Source organism: Triticum dicoccoides, chromosome 6B, assembly GCF_002162155.2.
Source record: "Triticum dicoccoides isolate Atlit2015 ecotype Zavitan chromosome 6B, WEW_v2.0, whole genome shotgun sequence".
NCBI classification, from domain to species: Eukaryota; Viridiplantae; Streptophyta; class Magnoliopsida; order Poales; family Poaceae; genus Triticum; species Triticum dicoccoides.
The window spans coordinates 581,900,247-581,907,511 of NC_041391.1; positions in this window are offsets into that span (position 1 = coordinate 581,900,247).

Sequence of the window (7,265 nt, forward strand, 5' to 3'; positions counted from 1 at the left end):
CCGGTGCCATAAAAATCAATAACTTCGAAGGCACAAATCCGAAGGTGGTGAATGGTCAGAGAATCAAACATTATATCTCAGGTAATCCTATAAATGTTGAAACTAATACTATTGAAACCGTAACCCCAGAGGAATACATAAAAAGACACTTTCTAGAACATTTCAGACTCCGAAAAGGAATAGGTATGTGGTACGGTAAGTAAACCGACTCCAAAACAATTCTAATAGCATTTTTTCTCTGTTTTGGAATATTTAAGAATTTAGGAAAATAAGAAGTAGTCCGGGAAGGACTTGAGGCCTCCACAAGGGTGGAGGGCGCGCCCACCCATACTGGGCGCACCTCCTGCCTCGTGGGCACCTCGTGTGCTCTCGGGACTCCGTTTTCGTGCACGATACTTCTCTTGGTCGGTAAAAATTCATTATATAATCTCTCGAAGGTTTTGACCATCGTATCACGCAAAAATCTTCTGTCTTTGTTTCGAGCTATTTCTGCCGCAGATTATAGCAATATGTCATCCCAGGATTCAGAGGGAGAAAGCTATGTGGCTGATTACCTTGCAGACCCTAAGGTCTACGGGGACTTGGATCATTGTGGCTGGACCACTAAGGAAGAAGAAGACTACGAGCCTAAGGGAAAGGAGGATACGAGCTCAGACAAAGATGAAGTCTCGTGACCTCAACCTGGTGATATGCATGTGGAGTTTAAAAAGTCAAGCCTCCCTGATAAGGCAAAGAAACCCAAGATCGAGTTTATCCCTTTTCGTCTCTTGCAGGAAAACAAACAGGAACTATGCAAAAGGATATTAAGCCTTGAGCAGGAGATCGATGATCTAAGGGAGCAAAATTCCATTCTCAAGCGCAACTTAAGGAAGAAGCCTACATCATCAACAACTCCTTCTTTACCACCTCCAAGGACATAATCACATGGGTATGGGCACTCCCCTTGGCAACTGCCAAGCTTGGGGGAGTTGCCCCGATATCGTATCACCATCAAAATCCTATCTTTACCGTTTTACTTAGTTCGATCCTTTTGGTAATATCTTGATCTAGTAGAATAAAGTTTTGGTATGAATTAGTTTTTAGTTTTGGTTTGTGATCCCTCTATGTAATCGAGTCCGTGAGCTACATATAATAAAGATTAGTGTTGCTTCAAGGGTTTGCTATCTTGATATGATCTTGAGTGCATAAAAGAATAAAAAGAAATAAAAGAGTTCATATTGATCTTATGGATAGTAATGACTTCACACATAAATAGTATGAGGTTTAAAAGTTGCTTAGAGTTGGAAAACATAGTGTCGTGGAAATATCACGTCAGATGTCCTAACGGAAGGACTTAGTCGTGGAGCCATCACGACGAGATTAGCTTGGAGGGGTTAAACCGGACAAGGGACATGAGAATTTTATACTAGTTCGGCCCCTTACGATGAAGGTAAAAGCATACGTCTAGTTGTGATGGAATTGCTTGGGTTTCGATGACCAGGGAGCGAATACGCTTTGCCTGAGTCTCGAGTTGTTGTTTCTTGTCCCTAAACCGCCGCCGGGTCGTCCCTTTATATACATAGGTTGACGCCCGGCCAGTTTACAAAGTCCCGAGGCCGGCTCATACAAGTGTCCGTCTCGGTCTCTCCCTTTTCCCTAACTTACAATACAAGTTATACAACTATGGCGGTTTACCATTATGGGCCCTAACCCGCCTTTGGGCTCTGGGCCTCTAAGCTTTATCAGTAAAGCGCCATCTTCTTTGTCTTCATGGGCTTCAATATGGTTGAGCGTGAACCGGCCCCTCCTGGGCGGTTTACACTCAGTAGTTATATCCTCAACATTAGGCCCTAGATTGATTTGAACCTGTTCATGTCAATCTTTAATACTTAGAAAAACTCTGTGAACACCTTCTTACGATTCTTGTAAACCGCCATGATGTCTTCTCCCTGTAAACTTTGGTAAACTGCCATGACGTCATCTTTGAACACTGTAGTGAATAATCGTCATGACGTCATCTCTGTATAAAAAGATAATAAAGATTCCCTTTATTTAATTAATTCCCGAAGATCGAGGCAACATCTGCGCCCCCTCTTGCCGCTTCAGGCTCCTCAATTCTCCCGCTTGCTGCTTATCCCCTTGCCTTTATAAATAAGATGGGGGGGTCCTTCCATTTTCCCCCTTGCCTCTTTGCATCGTCTTCCTCCTCGCGACTCCAAAGAACTCAAGCCTCGCCGCGGTCGTCGACCTCGAAGCTCTGCCTCATCTCTAGCCGCTGCATGAACATGAACGCTCCAGAGATCCACAGCTCTCCTCCGCCGCTCCTGGGAATCCGGTAAGCATTTCTCCTTTAACCCTAGATCTGCATTAGGTTTTTGGTTCTTGGCAGTGTTCATCAGTGTTCATCCGAGCTTCATTATTTTGCCCTTGCTTTCTTTACTGTCTCGTTGAATCCAGACCAACCTAACATTTTCCTCCTACGGCCGAAGCTACAATCTTGTTTTGCCTCACCGTAGTACCTTTTAGAACCAGGAACAGATCCATCTGGATCCTCTTTATTATGTTGTTGCCATTTTAGGGTTCAGAAATTTTTCTTTACTAGGCCACGGTAGATCCAAAATTATAATATCATCTTGTGAGACCTGTTTCCTCAGCACTTAATAAATTTCAGCTCTGCTGCTTCCACTATAGGCGGTTTAACTTTGTAAAAAATCATAATCCGCCTGGTACTATTAGCCCTCAATTAAACTGCCATCTTGACTTGAGTAGCAGTATCCGGTTTAACGTGTATATATGCCTTGATTAAATCCCCCGGTTTAACACCGGTTTGTGCACATCAACCTTGAATAGTAAACCGACTTTCGCACTTCTTTTACAGTTTGTCTTCCAAAATGACCAAGCAATTCGCCGCTTGCAGCTGGGTTCCTTCCCGGATCACAGAAACGCAACTCAATGGATATGTTCTAACTGGCGCTTTGGCCAAGAAAAATGTCCTTCATTGGCGAGTCCCTGGCCCTGAATGCCCTCCTGAACCTCAAGATGGAGAAGTGATTGTGTTCATGCAGCATCTAGACCAGGGGTTTAGCCCTCCCAGATCAAAGTTTTTCCGGGATGTACTTGCTAGCTTCCAACTCCATCCTCGGGACATTGGCCCAAACTCTGTGTCCAACATATGCAATTTCCAAGTGTTCTGTGAAGTTTATCTTCAAGAAGAACCAACTGTTGAACTCTTCCGGGATTTCTTCCACTTAAACCGCCGAACTGAATTCTCTGACGGCCCCAATACTGAACTTGGCGGAGTATCGATTCATAAGAGGAAAGAAGTCGATTTTCCTCATGCCAAACATCACAACCATCCTAAAGACTAGAATCAAACATGGTTCTATTGTCAGAACACCGCTCCTGCTGATGAAAACCCTTTGCCGGGTTACCGTGCTCACCGGCTCAGTAATGGCCATCCACTGCCTCAATGGCTCACTGCCAAAGAACGACAAACTTATGCACCTCAACTTGCTAAGCTCCGGGCTTTCCTAGCAAACGGCTTAACCGGCATTGACCTTGTTCGCTGCTGGGTTTCATGGGGTATCCTGCCTTTAAGCCACCGCACCAGGTTGATGCATGAGTATACCGGGGACATTAAGGACCCTCAATGGTATCATGAAATAGAGATGACTGACGATGACGTCATTGAGTCTGTCGAGAAGATGCTGGATGAACCAATCGCTGAATGCAGCAAAACTGGGCTGCGTCCCTTTTACGCCTCCAAAAAACCGCCAGCGGTAAGAATTTTATCCTTCTGCTTTTTATTCCGTCTTCACTTTAACATGTTGCTGATAGCCTTTTGTTTATTCTTACAGGCCAAAGATCCTTTTGGGAAGAGGAAAACACAAGACAAACCGGCAAAGGCTCAGGACAAACCGGCGAGGCTCCTCGTGCCAAGAGCAAGGCCACAAAGAGGCCAGCCAAGAAGAAAACTGCTGAATCCTCTGATCCGCCCGAAGATGTCGATGATTCGGACCAAGAGGTAGAACTTGACTCCCTTGGTTCATTTTTCGTACACCTTATTGACAATGACTTTTATCAGGATGATGCGGAAGCCAGCCGTGCTAACCATGTAGAGGTAATCCCCCTTTCCTCTGATTCAGATCATGTGTCGGTTCAAAAACTTCGCCGTGTCGTTTGAAAAGTAAAACATTCTCATCCTCTTGCTCATTTGGATCCACAATTTTCTTTGAAGACACAGCAACATGAAGGTCGTCGCACAACCAGGCACAGTGGCCAGCAAGTCACTTCCTCCGGTTTACCAGACACTCCAAACCGGAAACATCGTCTAGAGGTCTCTTACTCTTCTAATAAACCTTATCCCTTGGCGGGTTGCTTCCGATACCCACTTAATCTGTCTGATTCGAATTATCAGGTGACTTCCAATTCTTCATCTGGCGACTCATCAACCACCCAGATGCCTCCCCTCAAAACCGTCCCTGGGTAAGTATACTGCCCTTCAGCTTTTTTCTTCATGCGTCGGTTTACCATACTAACCTTTGTTTGATATTGTAGTGCCAAAGCCCGACTGAGCAAGAAAGCCAAAACCAGTACCCCCACTAATGAAGTTGAACCGGAGAGGACCCCAGAAGACGCTGTTAGAGACACTGATATTGTCATGGATGATTCTGCCCCACAAGGTCAAAACACTGATGCTGATCCGCCGGAAGCTGACCCGGCTACTCCTCATGTTGATCCATCAAGCCCGCATGCTAATCCTCCAAGTCCAGTTGCTGATCTGCCGAGCCCAGCCAGGGATATTGTCAATCCGCCAAGCCCGTCAAAAGGTGGCGATGATGATGTTATTATCACCGGTACTGGTCACACCGTCCCAGGCAATCCGGTTGCCTTATCAAAGCATACTGCCAAGGAAGAATTTATCGCTATGGGCAAGGGGAAAGAGAAGACAGATTTATCCAGCTACGTTAACCTTACTGCCCAGGAGCTCCATTCCGGATTCCTAACTCACCTATACACAAGCCGAGATTATGAGGCCGGTTTGGTGAACATGGTGAAGGAGCGCTATGAGGTAATCTTCCAAACACTTTAATCTTTCTTGTTCTCTATATCCACTTCATTGTAGCGCCCAAGGGCTGGTTTGTCTCTTGAAGATAAACCGGGACTTTTGGGATAAAGAACACTTCAACTGAGTAGCCCCCAAGGGCCAGTTTATCTTATCAAGATGAACCGGGACTTTATGTTCCATATTGCATTTTGTCAATTCCTTTGCCTTTTTATTTTCTGATCAAATACACATTAGCCCCCAAGTGCCAAGATTAATACTTGTATTGAGCCTTGGGACTTTAAATAATTAGCAGGAAAGAAGCAATCCGCATTAGCCCCCAAGTGCCAAATGTATAACTGGTTATATGCTTGGGTTTGAGAAAAATATTAACATCTTCATCATCTGACTTTTGCAGGCTGATATAAACAACAAAGGTTCCCAAATTGCCGATCTTCAAGAGAATATTAAGTCCCAGCAAGCAGAGACCTCCAAGGCCAAAGATGAACTAAAAGGCGCTTTGACAGCCATGGAACAACTGAAAGATGGCTTCAAGACTGAACATGCCAACTAGGAAACTGAAAAGGCTGCTTTGTTGAAGCGGGCTGAAGACGCCAAGGCAGCTCTTAAACCGGTGGTAGAAGAGCTAACCGGGTTAAAACATCAAGTAAATGCTATGACATCTGCGATATTTGGTAAGTACCTTGTGTAAACAGCTTGATTAACCATCTTTGAAATATTCGGTTTAACAGCGAATTCTTAAACCGTCACAGGTAGCCGTGTTGCTCATCTGGGCTCTGACATGCGGATGAAGCTGAAGGCAGTATATACGTTGATAGAGCAACTGTACACCAGTGCCCAACGACTTATCTGCGTAGTCTCATACAACAAACTAGCACCAACGTTGATCAAGGATACACTAGCCAAATTGTCAATGACGCCAGCACAGATAGAAGAAATGAAGCGATTTGCTGCCAGGACTGGCGCTTTGTTAGTACTGAATCGGGCCAAAGCGTGGATAGCTGACCTGGATCCAGTTGATATCGCCAAGGGCTATCCGGGTGAACAATAAAATGGGTCAGCATTTGATAATGAAGCCCCCAAAGCCCTGACAAAGGAGATGCGTCCGCTGTCAAGCCAATTGGCTGAAGAGGCTAACTTGTCTGTTCATCGGTCCTTCTATGATGCAAACAACCAACGGGTTGACACTGCTATGAAAGAAGTGCAGAATCTTATCCCGCCAATCCGTAAGCACACTTATGCCCCTGACGTTGAACCGTCCAATCTTATAAGTGAAGAGGCTGTCTTTCAAGCTTTAACCCAGATTGACTAGACCATCGTTGACTTCCAGCCACTGGGTGGGGAGGAGGAGGTTGAACCGACGCCAGAAGATCCATCAACCTCCCGTCAACCTGGCGATGAGTCTTAATCCGGCAACCGGGTTGATTTTCACAGACTGTTCTGTGTAAAGAACAATCATTATTTTGGGCCTCAAAGCGCCTTGTAATAGGCTAGTTGGAATTCTTTGATCTGCTGCACTGATACATGACTTTGTTTGATCCGTTAGATATTTGCTGTGCTTGCTTATTCATCTTGATAATGTTATGCAATCCTTGCGTCTGCATAAAAAAAATCTGTCCTGGCGGTTTACCGCCGGACGGGTCATAATGCCCAATACAAAACCTGGTAGATAACCAAGGTTGCAAAAATAGCAAAAATAGATCATACCTGTGATATGAAATTATGTTGTTGGTTTACCAACTTGATTGTAGTAAGGGTGAAAACCAAACTCGTTTAGTGTTTATAGCTCCCACCATGCAGTGCTGGTGTGTAATAAATCACACCGGGTTGCGATGAACACCAGATGATCATACTGGCAACATGTAGTCAAAGCCAGACCAGGTTATGAAATACCGGTTTAATAATGAATATGATCTGACAACTTGTAGTTGAAAGCCAAGCCGGGTTAACAAACTCCGGGTTATTAGAATGACTGATAGCCATACCGGGTCAATAAACACCGATTCAATATAAAATATTATCAAAGAAGAAAAATCTTGACAAAGGCAAATAAAATTGTGTAGTTGAGGCTTTTCAAGGGCTGCCAGGCCCAAATTCGAGACTTTTCATGGGCTGCCAGGCCGCTGAGTTAAAACATTTGACAAAGCCTTTTAAGATGGACCTCCAACTAACCAATCGTCGTTTTAACTTTGACAAGTTCAGGGTCTGTATCAGATTGACT